The 24,041-nt window shown below is 33.2% G+C and overlaps 1 protein-coding gene across 2 annotated transcripts in view; it reads right to left on the bottom strand.

The window, feature by feature from the left end:
• Positions 1 to 24,041, bottom strand: part of LOC145313231 (uncharacterized) — a 128,706-nt gene that overhangs the window by 10,298 nt on the left and 94,367 nt on the right. Inside the window, exon 1 of one of the 2 annotated variants that reach the window (XM_080152535.1) lies at positions 1,148 to 1,252. The exons of the other annotated variant lie outside the window; for it this stretch is intronic. The gene's annotated coding sequence lies outside the window, so the exon portion shown is untranslated. Of the gene's footprint in view, positions 1 to 1,147; positions 1,253 to 24,041 lie in introns of those variants that run through there. 2 annotated transcript variants of the gene reach the window in all.

The raw sequence follows: 24,041 nt of genomic DNA, 5'->3' as shown, positions 1-24,041 counted from the left end.
ACACAAGTTGCAATATGGAGTTTAATCAGTATGAAATCATTTGTATATATTGTTTCTATGCCTTCTCTGAACTATTTGTTCCACTTGTGACATTTTTTATAATCCATTTCAACAAAGAAAGTGGTAGAGAAATTTTCAAGAAAATACTAGTCAACACAATTGATCCAAACAATATTGCAAATCCTCTAAATGTTGTCTACAAAATGATGAAAAACAAAATAAACAGAAAAAGTCTCAAAAAGTTAAGAAGAAAGTGCCTTTGTGTTCAATTGATGTTTTGTTGTTTCTTGATTGGAAGTAACATATGTACTGTTTTTCAAACAGAATATGACATGAGCACAGACCACATGTGTTCATTTTTGCAAATTAAGATTTGGAGATTTAAAGTATTTCTGTTTAGTTGTGGAGCTATTGGATTCATTGCAACAATTTTTATTGTTATTGAATTCATAGTTCTAAGATGCTACAAAAAAACTTTCATGGAATTTGCATACATTATTGAAGATGAGCCCCAAACTGATGAAACAGAACAAAATGAGAAAAATTTTACTTCAAATGATGATATCAATAATTTTCAGAATCAATTTTTTCCTCTGATGATAGAAAATGGAGAAGATGTAGAAATGCAATTACTAGATAATAGTGAGCGCTCTGAGAACAATCTTGCATTAGCACTTGTAGAGTGTCAGAACTAAATAAGATGAATATTAATGCATATGTCTATACAAAATTGTAAGTGAAATTGTTGCAAAACTGTTTAAATACATGTTACTGTTTATTACACTATACCTTGTTGTATTAGGAATCAGTGTTCAAAAAATCCGATGAATAGGATAATTTGAAAATTCAAAAATTTGTTGTCAAAAAGTAAAAAAACAGCTTGTTTTAAATGGACGTACGGACTTGTTGGTAACTATTATAGAGCTGCTGCTTTCTAAGTCGTACCTAACTTTTATAGGAATCAGCATGCAAAGTTTGGAATAGATAGGATAATTCTAATCTGTTTAAATTAACGAAAAAAGCTAACTGTAACGGACGGACGGACCGACCCTAGTTATAGAAAAGCTTCGCCTTTAAAAAGGTACTATAAAAATACGAAGAAACCCGTAACTTCGTTTTCTTTGTATAATACAAGAGCTTTTCTTACGATGTAATTATGTCTTCACTTGTTGAGATTCCAATCAGGATTGATTTTAAATGAGCAAAATCTATAAATTTATTAATTTAATCAAATGTTTAGTATAAACCCCAAGTAATGGCGAAATAACTTGTATCTTTTTGTAGATAGACTATGACCTTATATTTGATTAGAGATAATCTAGAGACATACTCTCTAAATTAGCAAATAGGATAATAGTTGAAGAACATCATGTTAAAGGTTTAAATTGTTTACAGATTTTGGTAGGAAAGGGTTTATTTTTTGTTATTTCGTTCTATGAATAGTCGCATTTCTGAAGATATCACTTGAATACAAAAAATAACCAAAGGTGTTTGTCTGCTAGGAATCCCTTTTTAATTTGGACGGATTTTGGGTTCATTGATTATCCAGATTAATATGTCTATTATCCTGTATGTGTTAGAATTGCACGTGTGGCTCTACTCCTTCCAGTGTGTATTGAATATTTTTAAAAGAAATAAACAGCATATAAATTTATGTATATCTCAAATGATGACAAACAAAATTACCCTACTCTAGATTAAATTATAGTTGAAAAGTTTGGATACTACTAAATTGGCACTAACCACCCATTAATCAAAAGTATCCTATGTTTTTAAGCCAACGAATAAGAATAAGGATTATGAAACTTTGTGTACCAGTGTAATTTACAGTCCATTGACTACTCCCTTGCGATAGATATCATGCTCTTTTTTCTTATCAGTCTCAAAAAAGCCTACACAATACACATGTCTCTTTCCTAAAGTAAGTTTAAGGTCTTTTCTACCTTAGTTTGAAATTTATCTTAAAAAATAATTGGAAGGTTATTTTTCCATATTTAGATTAAGTTTCATCTACCCTACTGCGAAAAGAATAAAACCTAATACTTTCAAGCTTCCCAAATAATTGTAGTCCAAATGGTCCGGCTGTTTTCAAGCTTTTACTGGGCACATCAACATTAATTTTTATTCGGCAGAGTATCCCATCTCACTAAAACATGCAGTCTTAAACAAATATTGTTTTTTTTTATAAAGTTAAATTAAGTTTTAGTGGCTTTTTTTATGAGAGAAGGAAAATTGTACCGCACGTTGTGACATAGTTGCTTTTACATTAAAAAAGTATGGTAATTTTTTTTGGAGGGGGGGATTAGGGATGTCCCACCACCCAACACTTAAAACAGGATCAGTATCTATTTATCCTCAATATTAAACCCAATAGGTTCAGCGGTTACCGAGACAAACAGGCGTACAGATGGATTCTACTTTGTATTATGGATTAAATCTTATATGGGAATAGGACATTTTGTCATGTTTCAAAATTATTAAAAAACTACCGTGCATATGAACATCAAATGCAGTTTTACGTAAGCACGTAAGCAGAGGCAAACAAAATTTAAAACTACAAAAAGAGATAGGTAGTTGTATTTTAAAGGAATGCCTATTTTGTCAACCTATTTGATGATTAGCCATATGTATTTACTATTTCTATAAATTTACTCTATTATAACTCAATTGGCCTGTCCGTCCGTCCGTACTTTGTGAAAATTGACTTTAAAAGAGGTAATTATGATTAATTCAGAGGTTCTTTATATGATCAATAAGCAAAGTTTCTCTGCATATTTTAGATTGTCCTTCTCCTCAATAATATTGTCATCCTTGTTTATGTAACCTTACAATTTTCCCAAAATCTAGTATTATTCCGTCATTATACCTACTTATATTTTTTTCTAGTTGCGCCCTTATTAATGCCTCATATGTTATTTTTCGATCAACTGAAAATTAATTGACTATTTCTTACCTAATTTCCGAAGTTGTACAGTAGATAACCCCCAAATATTGCAAAACCTATTTTCAGCTATTCCGGTCAAAGGTAAAAGCTATATAATGCATAAACGATTTATACATTTTACATTCAAAATTTTAATTTTTCAAATTTAGATTTTTTTGAAGTTTTAAGCTTTTTTAGCTAGTAATAAATATTGAGATAGGATGAGGAAACTATATACACAACAATCGGAAACCAAAATTCAGCTGACCTATTTTTTCTTTATTTTGTTGCTTGCCACTAATATGTATCTTGCAGCAACAGATAATTATAATTGATGTATTAATTTATGCATATTTGATTTTTTTTGTTTTTGAGAGTGAGGTAGGGTTAAGAATAACAGCCTGAAACCATACTTGGACGTATAATGGAGGGTCCAATCATTGCTTTGTTTTGTTCATGGCCGATTTTAATATTGTGGCTGCTCCATAAATCTCATTGTCTGTCCATACGGGTATATGAATATTCTAAAAATGAATTTTCTACTAAATCCTCTGAATATCTACTCTTTAAATTTCCATGACCGTCTGCTTGCTATTCTAATATTTTTTTTCTGTTTGTATTGAACCAACTAAAAAAAGTATTTTTATCACAAAGTATTTTTATCTTATTTATTTTATAGTTTAAACTGTTTAAATATTGAATAAAGTGGCTTGAGTTTTTAACTGGGGTTAGAAGTAGTTGAGACATGTATTATTTTGATATTTAAACTGTTTAGCCTATAATAAATCTATTGTCAAATCTTGAATTTTATATTTTATTTTTTATTAAAATTTCATGTGTTGAAGTCTATTTTAAAGAAACTAGTTTGAAATTCACTATGAACCTTATGTTTAGAATAGATGCAACAAATATATTAACAATATATATTTGAACTAGCGGCTACGCCCTTAGAGGCCTACAGGGGCACATAAGGGAAGTGCAGGGGTAGTCGTAAGTTGACCCTCCACTTTTAGTTGAAGTTTAAAGAGAAAAAAAATTTCTAAGGGCAACTTCTCTCGAGAACCTTTCCCTAAACTAAATATAAACCTTCCTATGATGTGTGAGAAGCTACATTTTACAGTTAGCGAGATCCTTTGGTACAAACAGGCACACAGACAGACAGAAAGACATACTGGAAATTTTCTTTCAGATTTACTTTTTAAAAAGATTTAATTTTGTTACTCTAAATTCTCCAAAACTAATTTGCTAGGCTAACTCATATGAAATCTGGCGTAAAATCTATTAGAAAGCCTATAAAAAATTTTCTCGTATTCATTCGAATCCGGTGGATAGGAACCGGTTCTCATCCATACGAAAAAACTATGTCTATCATCGTATTATATCCAGTTTTCTACGAATATAGAAATGTACAATCATAAGATTAAAACCAGTTGTTTTAGCCCGTGCCTTCGGCATCTCGGGGCTAAAAAACTGGTTTTAATCTTATAATTGTACATTCTATATCCGCGGAAAGCTGTTTATAATACGATGCGAGAAATAACTAATATTTGTCTTATGTAAATTGTTACACCATGATAAAACTGGGATGTCTTTATGTCGTTAAATATGACCCTTACTATCTCTCAACCGGCTAAATAATACTCTTTGGTGATATGGTTTTTAGACTATTTTATGCTAAATTTACGGAGGCCAATTTCTGCCCCCTATCTCAGCTATTTTCATTGTATTAAACATTGTCGTCCTAGTGCAAGAAAAAAAAAGAAAACTTAATAGTTAACAAGGATGACAACATCCATAAAAGCGAAGCACTGAAACGGTAGGACAAACGGACATTAACACTTATATAGTGTCAGAACTGAATAATCAGAATATAAATGTATAAGAGTCGAAGCAAAATTGTAAGTAAATTTGTTTTAAAACAGGATAATGTTTATAGACATACTTACATTTTTAGGACTTGATTATAGAGTTGCGTCGCTTATAACATTATAATGTGTTGTCCCAGGAATCAATATACCAAAAATCAGATCAATCAGATGATTAGATCACATAAAAATTTGTTGTTAAAAAAGTAAAAAAATCAACATCTTTAAATTGGACGTACGGACATTTTGGTAATGATTATAGAGTTGCTACGCTTTCTTAATCGTACCTAACTACTAAAAGAGTCACCATGCAAAATTTGAAATCGATAGGACAATTTTAACATGCCTAAATTAACGAAAAAAGCTATCCGTTTCGGACGGACGGACATACGGACTGACCGACCCTAATTATAGAAAAGCTTCGCTTTTAAAAAGACATTCAAATGGGATTTCCACTGAAGAAGAGCACTCAAATGTGAATCTGTAGCATTTTATAAAAGAATCAGGGCTCGTCAGTCGCAGCTACAATGCAAAAGTTTACAAGACAACGAACTAAAGCTGCCAGTAAACCAACAAGCCGCAGCTAAGTCATAATTTTTTTCAACAGCAGCCGTTTTTATTCGTAATAATTTTTCCTCTACACAGGGCTGCCAAAATAATGAACGGCTGCGGAGCGCTAACTTTGAGATAGAAATTTAATGGTTATTTTTAATAATTTTTTGGCTAATTAAATGTATAAATTGCCTTGGTAATATCTGGGAGTGGTAAAAAAATAAATTCAGATGGACTTCCCATTTTTAGCATCACAATTTCTTTCAAATTCAGTCATCTTTAACATTTTAAAGAAACCAAATGTAATGTTATAATAAAACTAAACTAAAGTTCTTAAAGAATAAGAATAAGAAAATTCATAAAAGTGAAGCAAAAATGCATTAATTGTTAAAAATGTTAAATTTTATGTTATGAATTAGAATATATTTTCTCTTAGGCCTTCGGCACCTCGGGGCTAAAAAATGGTTTTAATCTTATAATTGTACATTCTATATCCGCGGAAAGCTGTTTATACTTAACATTTAACAGAAGATTCTACACTTATCTTGCATAACAAGGAAAATTATGCCCATAAGTAGCGCAACAATAAAAGTCACAAGCTAGGATGAGTAAACTAAAAAGAAACAGGAATTTGGTATAAAAAACTTTAGTAAAATTTAAAAATTGTCAGGGATTCTGACCAGCATTTCTAGGTGAAAATTTTCCTCTAAACCATTTTCTTTCTTTCTCCCGTTCATACCCCCCGACACTAAGTTGGATTTCAAAACTTACCTACCCTGACGAAATACCCAGACTTTTGGTAATTAGTTTGCTGAATCACAGCACCTGATTACTTGTACTTTATAAAGGCGAAGCTTTTCCTTGGCTATGGTTTGTTGCGTTTTAAACTTCAAAGTATTGTCTGATGGACGTCTGATTTTAATTGATTCATCCCTTTTGGTAATAAATATTTTATCACACTAATAGTAGCCAGGGATTTAAAGGGATAAGACAATGGCTGATAAATTGATATACATCCCCAGTGATGATACACAAAATTACCCCTGCTGTAGATTACAATTAGTGGTTGAATCGATTGAAAACTCAACTTATTGTACCAACCAATCAATGAAAGTTCCTAAATTGTATTCCTTGTCATATCTATTTCTCAACTTGGATTTTTAATTATAAATCATATTTTTAGAAGTTAACATGCCAACAAAATCTTCTCTTTAATTGATGCCAAAAACTTCATAATTGATTTGTTAATTATAGAATTTTTGCTTTTTAGAAGTTGTCATCCTTGTTACACTATGATAACTTGTTAAATTCATACGTGTATCAAATTTCAATAAAACCTTTATTATCCTAAGATTTTACTATCAGTTTATCTTTTCAGACACCATATAATGTTTAATACAAAGTTTTTAATTGTTTCTATATTTATAATTCATATTATTACTGAAACAAGAGCGTTTACATCCGTTGGTGGGCAGCATAATGTTCAGCGTCGCCAGGCCAACTGTATTTGTCCAGCTTTGTACAGTCCTGTGTGTGGAGTGAATGGACGTGGGTCACCTCCGGGTTCTAGGGACAAATGTAATCCTTTATCACAGGACTACAATCTCTCACCAATGTCTCCTTTCCAGATCAGTGACGCATTAATCTCTGTTCGGCGAGTATATCTAACCTTAGAATGGTGATATTATATTACACCGATCCTACATCCAAGTTCGCTTAAGAGATAATCTTTTGTTTAGAAGCCCTAATCCGAAAATGGTATCAAAATATTACTGATAACTTTATATTGCTATTTAATCTGAGAACTTTTTATTCCTAGGTATCTAACTTTGCCAACACTTTTAAACTGGAAGTATCTATTGTGGTTACTAGAGTCATGCGAACATGACTACAATATTCCGTCCTGCTGCCTGTATCCCCGTGAGGCGTGAAGTTCTTTGTTAGGTACCTTTGTCAGGTAAGAAAATCACTAGGCTAGCTCCGAACCGATCTTCCAGAGTATTAGCAAAATAAAACTACCTTTAAGACGTGAACTTATTCAGAGTTCTTATTCGAAAATGTTAAATTGTCCGAATAGATAACGATCTCCAACCTTTTTGGACTTCAGAAGCTTGAGGGAAGATCCGGTTTGTTAGTATCGGCCGTCAGATAATGAGCTATCATCAACCGTAGTGGCGGGGCCACCACCGTGCTTTCCCTTTGTTATTCCTATTTAGTCCCGTAGTAACTTGCAATTTAATGGTGCAGGGCACCAAGCTATAGGAGTTCTCTTCAGAACAAAAACTTGGAGATAACTATCCGTTCGGATGCCTAAGCTTTTAGGCCCTAAGAAGGCCTTATCCTTAAATATATCTCAATTGACCAACATCAAATGATATTCTACAATTTATTTAACAAAGTATTTATGAATTTATCTAACAAAACTTTTTATTTTTTAGGTGTGTTTTAAATGAAAATCCTAAGTTTGAGCCGCCAAGACCCTCAAGAAAATTCCAAAGAAAGAGAAGGGAGTCTTCCCTTAAATTTTAGAATTTTTTAAAGAGTATGTGTAATATAGTAATTCCGTATCACGACTGACTGTTTCTCTTTTCCAGGTTTACTTTTATAGGCCCTGAAGCCTTAGGAAAAAGAGAGACAAAAAGGATGACTTTTATTTTTGTGTTGATTTTTATGTTTTAGGGAAATTGGCGACCTGATTATTAAGATTTTGCATTTAAAAGTGTGTGCATATCTCAACTAAATTACAATAAGCATTTCATAAATTAGTAAGATCACATTTTATTTTATTTTACATCAAGAATACATTAAACTATTGGTTTCAAATTAGTTTTTTTTTTAATAATGTTTTTTCAATGTCATCTTTAATTTTACAAATTTTCATTCTTTTAATTTAGTTTGTTTATCTCGAAACCTCTAATTTTATGATTCTTGTGTTGTTTTACTAATGTTAATTTATACTGATAATTTTTGCTAATAATTTTTTAGCTGTACTATGACCATTCTATTAAAAGGGGTATTGTCTCTCACTTTACCTTTTAGGGTCTTCGTTTTATAGATCTTATTTCCCCATTTTAATAAATAGGTCTTTATACGTGCTTTTTTACTTAAATATTATATTAAATTGTTTTAAATTTGTCTAATTTTGATAATATTTTATAGTCTTTTATTTTCATTAGAATAAATACATAATTTAAGGTATGGGTTGGATTTTTCCCCAGCAAAGCTACTCTACAAGTTATTCATAGAATCGGTTTAGGGGAAAAGGACGAACCATGTACCCCCCTCAAAAAGAAAAGCTCGATTATAACACGTTTCAAGAGGCTAAGGATGACCCGTGTTTCATACAGCCTTGGTTTTTGAGGTGTTTTAAATCATAGGACATCTTTCGTTTATTATTTTAATGATTTTTTTGTGTTTTTTGTACAAAGAAAAATTACTAAATACTATATTTACGATATTGTTAAGGTTTTTATTTCATAAATATAAAGAGACCAAAAATACTTATACCGATGGCTAAATGTCGTCTTATCTCACATATTTCGCGAATGCCGCGTACACTCCAGAGTACGCCATATTGAATAACCATGCCGGTTTTAGTTTACTTTAAGGTGGCGGCACGCTGAAATTTTTTATTTTGTAGAAAGGGAAAAATACAGTGAAAATTCACCTTTTATAGGTTAAAAATATGAAAAAAGCATGTGTAAATGCATAAATAAAGGCTAGGTGATAATTTCAATATATTTTCCCTTTGAATTAGCCTTCGGTGATAAGTTTTTTGTCTTGTCGAATGAGGAATCAATTCTTCATGTTGATATTATTAAAAGTGATTCTTATTTTTCAGAATTTTCGATTATTTTCCGCGACCTCATTTCCTTGATTTGTGCGAACTTATTTTTGTCAGGCATTATGTTAAACGAAGTTGCCATGGGGAGGTTATACTCGGTCCTGGCCGAGTATAATCTCACCATGCAACAGTTTAATGCCCTAAACATCTATACCGGCGGTAAGCTGGTAGAGATGTTAGGGCAGCCAGGCAGGGATAAGGAGGAGGACCGGTTGTTTCTGCAGGTAAATATACCTTTTTTATTGTTCCGGCACTGATCCTTAATCCTGTTCTTTCTATGGAGACTTTTTTACTATAATAGATAATGTTTTATCAAATGAATATTTCAATCACAATAATGTATTCCCTTAATATTAATAATTTTGTATTTATTAGAATCAGCTTCTGTTTTTGGTTTAGCTTTCTTCTTTTATTTGCTGATTTTAATAAACATAAAATGTTACTACATTAATTACAATATTACTTTAATTACAATATTTTCGGTCATTATCGCTTAGTTTCAACGTAAATCATTTATATCAGTTTTCTTAAAAATTCTCTATTCCTTAATTGTATAATATTTAGTCTCCCTATGGCGGTAGATAAATATCTTTTTCGGACTAAATTTTATACGTATTTTTTAAAGAAACTTTTTTCATTTTCATAGTCATATAAAATTTCAAACATCCCTGTATTACGCTTATCGCATAACAGTTGTTTTGTGTTTGAATTTTATATTTTATTTATTTTATTCTGTTTTAATTATTCTTTTTTGATAAGTAAATGATTTTCCTTTTTTCAGAATACGTTGTATCAGTTAGAGAAGGCCGGGCTTGACATGATCAGCCCTGCTGATCCCGTGTCCGGAGACGTGTTGATTGCCACCCTGACTCTTATCTCTCTGCTGATCGTCCTCCTTTCTGCGAAATTCCGTAAGTGCATAGTTCGTTTTATTCGATTTTGACCGATTTTTTAATATATTTTAATTTTACTACTTTATTTGCTGAAAGTAAAATACTCAAACAATTTAGCCTCTTTTATTTGTGTATTTTTCAATCAGTTTACCATATTTTAAATTATTGGTCAAAGGAACCGTCTGATCAATGTCACCCTTTTCCACTTATATTATTCACATAAGAGCAGCTAGCAGTGACAGAAAGGTATTATTGATCAGATATTTCCCCGAATATATTATATATATTATCGTATTTTATTATTTTAGACAACTTAATTATAGAGTAGTTTTTTCCCTTTTTTAACTTTAGGTTTTTTGTGGTTTTTTAGCCAGCATTAGCTTTTTCGTGTTACCTTAATTTTTAAAATTTTATAAAATTTTCCCTTTTAAAAGTAGGAAATTTTGCTTTGGATTATTGAGTAAGAAATAAATTTTGTTTTGGGTTTTGATTAAAAATAAATTTTGCTTGGGGTTTTTTGGGTAAAAATTTGTTTTGGGTTTTTTGGGTAAGAATAAAATCCTTTTTTGCGTTTTTGTTTCCAGTGGTAGATTTTCATTACATTTAATTTTGTAGTCGTTTGACGGTCCTTTTTGTTGGAATCTTCCTGGTCTCGTGTATTTTTTTCTTGTGGTAGTCGGGATTATTGTAGAACATATTGAGTTTTTTGTCTATCATTTGTTGTGTAGCCAAGTCCAGTTGGTGCCTGTTGAGGTTTTTTATAATTCTTATCGTTCTGCATACAGTTTTTCGGTTTCCTGGTAGAAAAGACATAGGCCCAATTTCTATGTCGTACACAGGGATTTTTAGAAACCAATTTATGATGAAACGCCCGTCCCGTCTGGCTTCATTTGCCAAGAAGGTCCATTTATGTTCCCCAAATACATTATATTGTTGTCTTAGTATTAGGGCAACTTCTGACATTTTTCTGCAATCTTTGTAGCTTCCTAACCAGTTATGTGTACACAAAACATTGTCTCGGTTAAAGTCTAGATAGGGGATCTCGGTTGTTTTAAGATATTTTAGTTGTTCTTGGTATTTTTTATCCCATAGTTGGAAAGGATCTTCAACTTCCGCGGCTGTTACAGGTAGTTGGCTAACGCTGTCCATAGGGGTTGGTTGGTCCATTGTACACGCCATGCTTGGTTGGTTTATCTGTTGAGTTGGTTGAGGGGCATTGGCTATGTCCTTGTCTATTTCAGCAAAGAGGTCCTCTAACATGTCGCTATAGTCAGGGAGATCCTGAAAGGTAAGGTTTAATTCCGTTTCTATGGTTTCTTCCAGGCTTGGTGATGATGGTTCTAGCGTATTCGCAGAATTTGCCGGGGCATCTTTGCAGTCAATGCCAAGAACGCTTTTGACTATGGTTTTTCGATAGTAGTTTAGGTCTTGACCGCCAAAGTTGAGTGGTTCTCCCCTGATCAAGGCAACCGCCGTTTTACAGACGTAAAGGCCACATTCATTTAGATTTGTTTGTTGTGGCGCATCGTTGACGATACTAACGGTTACAGGCGTGTTTAGAATTCTTTCTTCTACAAAAATGTTGTGTAATTTTTGCAGACTTTCAACAATACTTTTTCTATGATCTGCTAAGTCCCATTGAAGGAGCGAGTCATAGTATGCTATTTGATTGCTTGATTTATAAACTACGACGAGAGCCCAGTGGTTTCCCCTTAGGTGAAGGGGAATTAGGACTACTTCTCTATTTAACATGGTATTTAGTTGTCCGTCATATATTTGGTTTAGTTCCTCTCGGCTGTTGCTTTTTAGAAATTCGCCAAAGTAGGTATGTAGAATAGAGACATTTTCAAGATGACCAAGTTCTTCCAATAAAAAAGCAAATATTACTTCCCCTCCCATCCATTGATTAGGACTCATAGTTAACATTTCAGCTGGGGTAATTGGACGTTTGTATTTTGGGGTATAAACGGTCAAATTCCTCTCAACCAATTGCATTAGTTCTCCGGATGGGAAATCTATATGTTCAGCTGATAACATCAGCTTCCTTAAGGCTTCGGTTAGGACAGATTGGTATTGTCCCTCGGGATAGGTTTCAGATTGTCCAACATGATTATTTACCCCCTCAATTGGAGCTGTCGTTCCTGAAAAGTTATCAGCCATTGTCAATCCCCTCAATTGTCCACCTGAGCGTGGCTGGGATAGGCGGGAGTGCCCTGACAAATACAGGTGGTAGAACCACCCTGAGCGGTGACGCTGTATTTGCGGGACTTTGCAGCCGCAGCTAATAACTTCTCGTCTTTAGGAAATGCACACTCTGATTGTTCATTCTAAAAATATTTAAAAAATCATTAAAGATTCTGTATCCTTTCCTTTATCCCGGATTAATGCAGCCTTTTTTGATTAAGAGCAGGAAAATTATTAATTAGTGATTGGAGTGTATCAAAATTGTTTAAAAATTTAGTTAAAAATGGAGAAATAAGCATTGGTTTTTGAGGCATCAGGTGGTAATTTATCACGTATGACTTATTAAAATTATTTCTTAATGGAAAAACTGTGGTTTACCTTAAAAATTGTTCTTTTACAAAACTATTTCTATTCGAATTATAATCAATAAAAGCCAAGCATAATTCCAGATAGATGTGTCCAGCCTCAAGTCTTAATTGTAACTGATTTAATTTGATTTTGAATTATTCTTTACATTTTTTAGAACAATATGGAGGTTTTTTATATGTTTTTATAATTAAGCAAAATTTGACTTTGTGACATAATAATGTTAAAATTTGTGTGCCGTAGTTTTTGTAAAGTAGTCATTTGCGTTTTAAATGTCTAGTTATTGTCTTTTGGTCTTTTTTAGAATTTTAATGGTTTTTTGGTTACCCTGGTAATTTCTGGTACTGCGTGGATGTTGTACAATTTTCCTAGTTTGTCGGTCTAAAAATATATATATATAGGTACCTAAAAACAAAATTAGCAGTAAGGTAGTTGGATGTATATTTTTTCCTAAATAAATTTGGATCTTTTAATGATATTAATTTAGTTTTTTGATAATTTTATTTATTTTTGTTAGGAAATTTTTGTGCACACTGGTGGCCGACCTTTCAAACGGCTGGCCTTTGGAGGTTAACGAGCTCATATTCTGTATGCCTAATTTCTTGTTCTTTGCAACAACAACATTTTGCCAAATTTTTTGCGTCATTTTTTGTGCAAGGGAACCATCTGAATTCTCCTTCGTTACTAATGAAATAATTACTAAAGCATGTAACAATGACTATGAGCACGTTAAAGCCTCCAAAGGAAATCCAAACGAAAATTGCCCACCAGTGTTGCATTATAAAATCGTAAATTACTCCTAAAATATCATTGAAAGATCCGGTTTTTCCAAAATGTTTGTTAATAATGTCCGGCGTCATAAGAAAGCTGGCGATAGGATTTCCTTCGTGTTGGTAAATTTCACAAGTAGTGTTACAGGCATAAGTTAGGTCCTCTATTAATTCTGTGTGTGCCTCTGCTGAGAATGTAAAAGTATAATCGCAACTTTTCACTGTGTCCTTTATGCATTTGTTGTCCTCTACTCTTATATGTCTTCCTAAGCAATATACAGAGTGATGATGGATTAGTGTTTTGTCACAAAGGAGCTCTGGGGGAAAGGTAGATGAAAAAATTGACCTTTCTCGCAAAGCCCATTGTGGCACACCACCAAACCACATCGATTTGTATTTGTATCCATAATGTTTATCAGTATTAAAGGCCCATAGATAATCATCATGGTACAACATGCTTACTATAGGTTTGTCAGCAGCTACTAAATCCACGCATTCTCGTAGTAAGGTGGGATCAATCACTTTAGGTTGATCCCCCAATGGGATAATATTAATTAGATAATTTGATATTAAGTCTATTTCTTCCATGATACGGCGGTATATTCTTTGTCTCAAAGGTGTTTTGGTCCCTTTTGAGATGTCATAGATTTTTTGTATTCTGAGGCCTAAGTCAAATTCCTGTAGCTTTAAGGTTTTTCTAAAATTGATTTTGGAATAGAGTGGTGTGAGTCCACTATTTGGTATAGATTCTAGTGTATTCTGAATTTTTTCGCTATCTCGTGCTAAGCTTGCTAAAATTTCAGTTAAAGTGTCATATTTTGTTTCCAATCTTATTAATCTTTGTCTAGTTTCAGGAGTTTGTACTAAGCTTTTGATCTTTTTAATTTCGCCATAAGCTAGATTAATTTGAGACAGAACTTCTTCGGATGTTCTGAAGTCTGGATAATCAGATTCGTTATCACCCTCGTCATTGTCTCCATTATCGGATTGTTCTGACCTATCGTTATTATTTTGATCTCCATTATTATTATTTTGTCCTCCATTGTCATTGTTTTGTCCTCCATTGTTATTGTTTTGTTCCCCATTGTTATTTTCTTGGGATGATCCAGCATTGACTGGAGGTGTTTCACTGTTTGTTGGAGGTGCTTCACTATTACCAGGAGGTACGGCGTTCGCTTCTGATTGTCCTCCATTGTTAGCTGGAGGTGTTTCGGAGCTTGATCCTGCCGGTGGTGCAGGTTTTTCAGAGGATGAAGGAGTTTCATTCTCCACTTTTGGTCCGCTGAGTGGTAAATTATTGCCTTCAAGTATTTGTCGTTTTAGAATACGATTTTGCTTCTTTAAATCCCTATTTTTCCCCATGGTTTTCTTGAATAGGCCTCTAAGATAGCGGTTTTTTAATGTTTTTGATTTTAACATTGAGTTAATGGAGATTATATTATTTTGTAATGCGATTTTTTCAGCAACAAGTTTTAGTTCTTTATTTTTTGCTACTGCTTTGTCATTTTGCAGAGTTTTTTCCATTTCAATCCCTTCATTGATGTATGAAGTAGCAGATTGAAGTTGTTCTTTTAATTCTGAAATTTCTTGTGACAATTTCTCTCTTATTTGTAAGATGTTTCTCCCATAGTCTTTTTGAGCTTTTTCTTTTTCTAGTGTTAGATCTTTGATAGTTTTTTGGCAGTCTTCCAAATTATTTTCTAATAAACCCCTTTTTATTTCTATTTCTTTTATTTCTTTATTTAGCCAGTTTACCTTATCATCTTTAAACCTATCTTTTTGGAATATTAAGGTATCTAATTGATTTTGAATTGTGGTTTTTTCGTTAATGGCTTTATTTCTTTCTAATTCTAGTCTATTTATTTCTTTTTGTAAAGCAAGTATATTTTGGTTTAATTCTTGGAGATTCTTTTCTAGAGTATTTGTCCTTTTTTCGCAATTCTCTAACCTTATTGTTAGTAGTTCTTTATCGTTATTGACCTGTTTGTTGTCCATTGTTAGTGATGTTACAGTACTTTTAAGTTCATTGAGATTTAAATCAGTACTTAATTTTTCAGCCGTTATTTGTTCGTATAATTCATTTAATTCTGCCCATCTTCCTTCCGCTGTATCAGCTCTTGTTTTTTCAGCCGTTACTCTACTTTCTAGTGTTAATTTACTTCCAAATAAGGCATGATTTTCTGTTTCTAGGTCATCATACCTTCGACCTAATTCCTGATATGTCGAAGATAAGTGTGCTAAGTTTGCTGAACAATCTCGTTGTAGATTTTCTAGCTTGGTTCTTTCTTGTGTCTCTAGTTTAATGATGTTTTCTAAATCTTCTATATGATCTTTTAACCTTGTTATTTCGCTATCTTTATTAGCAGCTTGATTAACAAGTTGGCCTAGATGTTGTCTTAGTTCAAAGATAGTTTGTAGTATATTTACGTGGTCGGGTTCATCACACTCTGTTATATCCACCTCCATTATTTCCTCTGTCAACCTATTTAGTGGTATACATCTTAATCCCTTTCTATTATTTTCATCTTTAGGTAATGGTTTTATTGAAGCATTACTTTCCCCACTGACTTCCATTTGTGATTCGGGATTATTTTCGGGTTTTATTGGGTTAGGGTCATCATTGTCAACCTCCATTTCCGTGTTAAGATTGTTTTCAGGTTTTATAGGATTGTCATTTGAGATGGAATCTTCCATGTCTCTGGATAGATAAGATTCTATGTCGGGTTTAATTAGGATTTCTTCAGGTTTTGTGGGTGGAGTGTGTTCAGGTAAAGGAGGTTCTTCTTTTACGGGTAAAGAGTTCTCAGGTAAATGAGATTCTTCTGTCACAGGAGAAGAATTTTCAGGTAGATGAGATTCTTCTTTCACAGGAGAAGAATTTTCAGGTAGATGAGATTCTTCTTTCACAGGTGGAGAATGCCCCGGTAAAGGAGGTTCCCCATTGGAGGCTGCATGGCTATGACCTTCCTGTGGTTCTTCAGGTTTGGGAGAAATCATAGGAGCTTCTGTTTTTGTTGTAGGATTAGTATTCGCTACTGTTGCTGAGCTCGATTCTTCCGTAGGGTTAGAGCTAGTTTCAGTAGTTGGAGGGGTTTCTGTTTTTGTTGTAGGATCTGTACTTGCTACTGTTGCTGTGCTCGATTTTTCCGTAGGGTTAGAGCTAGTTTCAGTAGTTGGAGGGGTTTCTGTTGATGGGGTAGATTCAGATTGTGTTGAAGGTAGTGTTGGTGGAGGTGATGGAGGTAGAGATTCAGATGTTGGTTCCTCTGTTGAGTATGATGAAGGGGGTTGTTCATCCCCTAGATCATCTAGTTCACTTTCGTTAATTTCATCGCTATCGCTTTCAGAGTCGGAGCTCGAATTCATTTGAGCGTCAGAGTCTGTGTCAGGATTATAATTTGGGTCATCATAGTCATTATAATTATAATTGAGTTCTCCCAAAACCATATTTTGACCCCCGTTGTCTTGACTGTTACTATTTGTATTTATATTGTTTGAAGTAGAAGGGCCAGCTGAATTAGCACTAAATAATGGAAGATTATTTGAATCCAAAAAGTTGATTAAACCAGAAGATGAATCGCTGACATATTGGCGAAACACTTCGTCTGGCATACCTTCCATTCCTAGCAATTTAGCTATGCCTTTTCTTACTTTCTTTTTTAGTACTTGGGTCTTGTATCTTTTTAAATCAAAATTCCCTAGTTTTCCTATTCTAAATAATTGTTCTCTTCTTAAATTTTCGATTCCATAATTTACTGATATACTTATTTTTAGTTGTTCAGATCTGGGTCTATCATTATATTGAGTAGGTGGGTTGTCAAAACCGTTGTCAAAGACTATTGCCAATATTTGTCTCATAGTGAAAGCTGGAAATGCTGGATTTTCTATTGCTGGGGGCTTGTTAGAAATTGCGGGGTCAAGACGTGGTTTTTTAGGTTCACTTCGCTTTTTTCTAGTAGGACTTTCAGTGGTTGTAGGGTTACTAGCAGTAATCATGTCATATAATTCTATAATCAGATCCTCTACGTTAGCTAATTTACATGTAATAGTGCCATTTTTGATTCTATCCAAACTATTTTTTAAGTCTAGTAATCCTATACCAATATGGTTCAGTTGTTCGTTTTGGAAATATCTCCTAGCAATGAATTTAAAGGCTTGCCAAAAGCCATGTTGAATTTGATCTCTAAAAATGTTTTTAAACTCTTTTTCCCCTAGAATTTGTATTTTGAATTTTATGGAATCTTGGTAATAAGAAGGGAATCTTTCTACTGGTAGGTAGTGAGATTCCTTGAGAAAACTGACCTGTTCCCCTTGTAACACACCACTACTAGCCCCAAATAGTAGGGATAGGATTAACAAAATCATTTCCTAAAAGTAGAAAAAGTTTTTTAGTTTTTCGTCTAGTTTTTTGTGTAACCACTGAAAGTCATACATTTTTAATCGTCCTAATACTTCAATTTATCATAATGAATACGCAATTTTCTGTTTACAATTGCATTAATCGGATAGTCAGGTGATATCAGACAGTGCAGGTAGTCGATCCATAATTTGTTGTAGTCTGATTTGATGTGTAATCCATTGTCTTTTTTCAAGTCTAACACATATTTCAGTATTATTTTTTGAGCGGTCTTATTCCCTCCTAAATTTCGGAAAGAGAACAAGAAGTTCCTTTTGCACAGTTTTTTCAAAAATTCCATATCTGCACAAAATATTTCGTCTATGTCTAGGTTGATTAGTATGAAGTTGATCCAGTGGCGCAATGGCACCACTCGGACTATCGGTACTTTTGTTATGGTGAAACAATGTTTTAAAGTTAATTGCATTGATGACACTGTATCATGGATTGTTTTTAAATCTTGTGTGTGGTGGTCAGGATCTTGGCAACACGTATAGATAAATCTTGGGGAGGTTGGCAGAATCACGATTCTTTCCTTCATTTCTGACACTTCCATCCCTTTCTTCCTGAGATTTTTAATCAGGAACCTTAGTAGTCTTTTCATACATTGTATGTAGGATATTGTTTTGTCGTTGTCGAAACCGGTTGTATTTTCTGGGTTGTGGTGGTCATTTTTACATTGGTTGACAAATAGAGAGTTTCCTGTTAAATTTAACAGTATTAGTGTGTTTTTGTTTAATTCTTTTCTTAAGGATTTAAAGAAATTTCTTTTTATTTCTCTTTTTCTGGGGGGTAAGTTTGATGAATATAACATTTGTACATTTGTTAGAAAAAGAAAAATAAAACCTGCCTTTTCAAGTTCGGACCTTACTCGTTGAAAGTAACTTCCCCCTATGCATATAACTTTTTGCTTTTTATATGCACGCGCCATCTTTTAATCTCTGATTTATGTGCTGTGCTGAAACATAAAATAATATAATTGCTTTTTTAAAATGATATCAATTAATAGATTTATTGAGTATTGGTCCGATCTTTAAAAGGTTTATCTTATTTTATTTGTAATGTTTTATTAATTTTGATTTATTTTTAGTTTTGCCGAAAGACAAGCTGAAGGCCTTCTCCCGGCGTTTTTCCCTGGCGTTTGGTCAGGTGTTTCATCTGCGGTCACGTCCGGGGGGGGCCGCCGACGATTATCAGCTTGAAGATATCGAAGCCCCTATGAACAACCCCGCTGTTGAGCGCGAAGCTGCTGTTGTGGAGGACGCTCCCCCAGCTTATTGTTCTATTATGTGGTAAGTAACTTTTTTAAGTATCGGACTTATTTTAATAAAGTGTTCTCAATAACCCGCTAATTTATCTCGATTTTAGCGTTTTATTATCTAAAGACATTTAACAAGAGTTTTTTAATATATTTTTTGTTATTTCTTTACTAATTTATTTATGTTATTTTCAGATTTTTCTGCTTTCCCAGATCTGCCTGGGGTATTCTTTGGCCATTTGGCTGTATGCTAATTTTACCATCTATCTTATCTGCTGTTTAGCAGATTGCGAGGTAATAATTAGAATTTTGATATATATATTGCTTTTTTTTTATTTAGTCAGTGAAATTATACACTGAAATCTTACAGTTTTTGATTAGTTATTGTTATGGATCCCAACTACGTTTACGACGAGGATAGTAGTGAGGAGATTGGTGTTGATCTCCATGATCGTTCGTTGGATTATCATAAAGATTTCTTACGTTGCTTGGAGCCTTCTGTAGTTAATGTTATTTGTAGGTAATGATTATTTTTTGTACTTTTTTAGAAGTATTTGTTAGAGTAAGAATAGTATTATTTATTAATTCTATCTTTTTTTCTTTTTTAGTCGCTACCAACATCCAGCGCCGCCTCCTGTCTTGTTTAACTGTTCCGAATCTATACCGGCTTTGAAGGAGGCGCCCGTGAGCGGCCTTCGGTCCGCTTGCCCAGCACTCTTGCTGGTTGGGGCTGGCGTTGTGTGTTTTCTTTTGGTTATTGTGGTGAGTACCTTTTATGTTTTTTAAGTTTCAATATATTTGGTTTTTATAACCTATGGTGCTTTCCTCCCTGCTTTTTATTTTAGAGTTTTTGGAAAGTTATTTTTGGTCTATGTTTGACCTATTGCCCCATTCTTATCTGTTTATAAGTTTGGAAGCTAGTTGCCCTTTTTGATTTGAGCTAAAAGACCTCTTTTTTCTTTTATTGAGGAAATAAGGCCGTATGCATACTTTACCCTTATTTTATTTGAATGAAACTTTAAAGGATTTTTTATTAACCAAAAGATTTAATGTTATTTGCAATGGCAAATACTCTCCCCCTGTGGCAAAAAAAAAAATTACCTTTTAGGGGTATTTTGACGACATATATGTAGCTTTTATATCTCCTTTAATTATTTAAATTCCAGGGATGTAGGGAGGGAGGGTGTATTTGTTGAAAATTATTTTCTATCTATCTTATAAGTGATTATTTGTTCAAGACTAGTAGCGCTTTTTTACTGACTTTTAGAATTTTGCCTGACTGAGTATTAGTGATATAGATTTAGTCGAGAGAAAGATAGATAGGATTTGCTATTTCATTTTATTTGCTGCTTTATGTGGATATTAGTTTGTTGCTATTTTATGTTCCTCTTTGTCTGGGGTTCGGTTATGGCTGGTTGTCCAATAGGAATTCGTTTTAAGGACAGGTTTAAGAGGTGTATTCGTGAGTTAAGTGCACGTGATTTGTTTTTATGCGCTTGGGTTTTTGGTATAAAAATAGTTTGCTGTTGTTTTGGTTTTATTAGTTGTGGTTGTTTGTTTGAAAATGCCTTTAACAGAGGAGGAGAAAGTTGAAGCTTTCGAGCTGAATAATAGCCATTTTGAGAGTTTGAAGTTGAATTTTACTTTCCTTTTGGATAGATTTCAAGATGAGGCCCGTTATGCTAGTTTTACTAGATTTAATGATCCAACGTTGCCTATAAGAATTAGGGAAGAGTTCTGGGTCTCTGGATTCTTTGGTCGTTTGGATAGCCTGTATGAGAGATTTCTTACCCTTCAGCCAGTATTTGGTGTTGATCGTGATTCTTTTATTGCTATTATTAGACCTATTGTTGATGGATATTATCAGCTGCGCGAAGAGTTTTATGCTAATATGATTATAAATTAGTTTGTTTTTTCTTTTTAATAAATATGATGTGTTGTATAATTTGTGTTTTATTTTAGTGACTGAATGTTGTTTTTATTTTAATATTCGAAATTAATGTTATTTGGTTATTATGGTTTAATATCTATGTGTTTTGCTAATGTTGACAAGTTTTATAGCAAGGATTACATTTTAGATGCAATATTAAATATTATTTTTAATTTTGCTAATTTTTTCTATTGCTGTTGTGTGTTAATGCTATAAGGATTATAACTCACATTTAGTAGTTTTATAAATTTAACGCTTTTGGGACAAAATTTTAATTTTACCTATTTATTCTAAGGTTTAAGTTTTTTGCTTGTTATTTGAATTTTTTGATATCGGTGTGTGTGTTTGTAATCTGTATGTGTGTTATTGACAATTTTAAGTATAAATATAAGTTGTGCTTTATGATTTTATCATTCTTTATTGAACTTTGGAGTAAAAATGTCTGAGAAGGATTCCATGGATGCGGATGTTTGTTATGAAAATGCGTATGCGAGTGCCTGTGAAGATTGGGATTTTATTCGAGAATACGAGTTTGGTTGTGCTCGGCAGCAGTTCGAAGCATATTTGGAATATCCTGGTGATGGTATCTGTATCTTGGCTAAAGAATGTTTGCGTGAATTGGATGTACTGTTCAACTATTTCAGCTTGAGCCGCCCCATCTTTGGAGAAACCAAGGGGGCTTTTATTCGAAAAATTAAGCCTATCTTTAAAAAGGTTGCAAGATTGGATCGATTTTTCCGGGATGCTATGGGCTTTGCTGGCCAGACTGTTTATGATTTTTGGCAAGAATATTAAAATTTAAATTTGTAGTTTAGTTTCAGTTTGTAGTGTTTTATAAAATTTATTGTCATAATTTATGAATAAATTTTGTAATATTTATTTATTTGTTGTTTTGTATGCTCGAAATATTTCTGATCTATTTTGTTTTTGTTCTATGGATGGTTTATTTAGTTTTGCGCGCGCGTATCTGGTGTGCTTAGAGTTCTAATGTTTTTTGGTTTTGGTTTTACTTTTAGTTTGTTAGCGAATATTTAAAAGAATGGCTGCAAGCGAAACTGTTAGATTAATTTGGGAGGATTTGACTAGCGTCATGAGGAATGCACATAGATATCTACAAATGAGGATTGAGACCTCTGATCCTACCGTTGATAGGCAGGAGGTGGTTAGACTATTGGGTGTTCAAGAGACTTTAGTCGCAAGGGTCTTGCTCTGTCGGCCTTTGCCAGGAGAAACTGAAGATGTTCAACTTGCTAAGTTGAAAACTGTAGAGGATGATGTAGAGTTTCACCAGCTCCAAGTTTTTCATGTTTAGACAAATTATTTGCGTTTCAAATATGCATTAATAAATGTGAAAATTATTTTATTTATTTTGTTTTATTTTTTGTTTTGTTTTAATAATTTTGCCGCCTCTTTTATTGTTTAGCTGCCTGCAGCTGTTGTGTAGATTAGTTATTATTTTAATCGGTTTAAAAAGGGGTGTTTTTTATTTTCCAGGTGTGGTAGCTATTAACCTTTGTTATTTGGCGCGTTTAATTTGCGCGTGAATTGGTTTATCTTTGTGTTTTAGTTGATGTTTGCTTGGTTTGTTTTGTTTAATTTCAGTTGTGTTTGGTTGCTTATTGCGAAAATGCCTACATTTGCTAGTCGCGAGGCTCTAAAAGTTATTTATGGCGATTTCACTAGAAATATAGCCAAAATTGTGGTGGGTTTACAAAACGGCGAATACGGAGATTTAGCTTCTCAAACTGATCGCGATAATTTTAGAAGAGAGTTGCTGGATCTAGAATTTGAGTGGGTCAGCCGTTTCACACCAGATGATACTAAGCCTGCTACTTTTGGGGATGATTTTATCGAGTATTCGAATGATTACATTGAGTTTATCCGTCGAAGATTCGATTCAATTTCCAACAGGATCTGCGAGAAGACCAGCGGCAGCTTTCCTTGATTTTGAAATATTTTTCTTAATATTTCCAAATTGATTTTTCAATAAATTGTGGAAAACTATTTTTTATTTGTTTTTTAAACGGCGTAATAATTTATTAATAATTGTTATTAAAAGGTTAGATTTATTTTATATTGTAAGATTTGTATTGGAAAGAATTTTAATGTTAGGCTTGCCGCTGTAATTCAGCGCATTAATATGTAGCATTCTATTAACCAATAGAAATGGATTAATGGCAGGTTAATGAGGTTTACTCGTGAGCTTTACTCGTATCTCTAGCTTTACGCACCTGGTTATTTTGGTATAAAAATGAATGGTTATTTGGTGTTTGAATCATTTATTTATTCTGTTTGAAAGATGTCGTTTGCAGAAAATGTGCTGGAAAATTCTAAAGCCTTACTTGTAAATGACCTTAATTTTGATAATTTGCAAACTCATATTAAGGTTTTATTGGATAAAGTGTTGGATGAAGTTAAATACGAGAGTGTGACCAGGTTCAACAATCCTGAATTGCCTATGAGAGTTAGGGAAGGTTTCCTTACTGGATTTCATGCACGTTTGGAACGCTTATATAGTGTCTTTCTCTCCCAATATCCCAGCTATGGTGACGATCGCGAGACTGTTGTCGTTCGCCTGAGACCTATTATTGATGAATATTTACGCCTACGCGAAGAATTTTTTATTAATATGATTATAAATTAATTTGTTGCTTTTTGTTAATAAAGATTGTATTTTGTATGTTTTATGTTTTATCTAGGTTAAGTGTATTTGCGTGTGTGTGTGTGCCTGTATAGCACGGGTGGTGTGTGTGTGCCTTAGTGACCTTCTGAGATGTACTTTACTGCTAATTGGCTTGTGTGTGTGTATGCCTATATGGCGCTAGGGTGTGCGTACCCCTTAACTGAGTTGTGTGACGCAAACACACCAGTAGGCTAGGCTGTGTGAGTGTGTTTCAAAAATTCGCAAGTTGGATTTTAAATAAGCAAGATGGCGTCATACTTATTCAAACTTGCATTGTTTGAATTAAATTTTAAATAATTTTGGATCTGTTTTATGTTCAAACTTGACATGTGTCAACTTTTTTAACCCTTTATTAGTTCTTACAAAAAGGGATGTTC

This window comes from Acartia tonsa, chromosome 3, assembly GCF_053477335.1.
Source record: "Acartia tonsa isolate MP-2025a chromosome 3, ASM5347733v1, whole genome shotgun sequence".
In the NCBI taxonomy this organism is placed as follows: domain Eukaryota; kingdom Metazoa; phylum Arthropoda; class Copepoda; order Calanoida; family Acartiidae; genus Acartia; species Acartia tonsa.
The sequence above is the reverse complement of the archived record's forward strand: the minus strand, read 5'-3'. Positions and strand labels throughout refer to the sequence as shown.